Below are 355 nucleotides of genomic sequence, written 5' to 3'. Positions count from 1 at the left end.
TTATAGTCAAAGTCAGGCACTGAGCCACCCAACCATATTATATTTCCTGTATTTAAACACAAACACACATATATATTTATTTATTTATTTATTTATATGTTTGTCTTCTTAGTTATTCATTTATTTATTCATTTATATATTATTATTTAGTATAGGCTTATTGGCCTAGTTTTATATTTACTTGTTTATATATATTTTTATTTATTTATATTTATTTATATTTATTTATATTTATTTATATTTATGTATATTATGTGTAATTCAAACATATTATATTTAATATACAGCAACTGCAGCAGCAGCAACAGCAGCAGCAGCAGCACCAGCACCAGCACCACCAGCCCCACCAGCACCA

Source organism: Eimeria mitis, genomic scaffold (genome assembly GCF_000499745.2).
Source record: "Eimeria mitis Houghton genomic scaffold, Emh_scaff758, whole genome shotgun sequence".
Classification (NCBI taxonomy): domain Eukaryota; phylum Apicomplexa; class Conoidasida; order Eucoccidiorida; family Eimeriidae; genus Eimeria; species Eimeria mitis.
The sequence above is the reverse complement of the archived record's forward strand: the minus strand, read 5'-3'. Positions refer to the sequence as shown.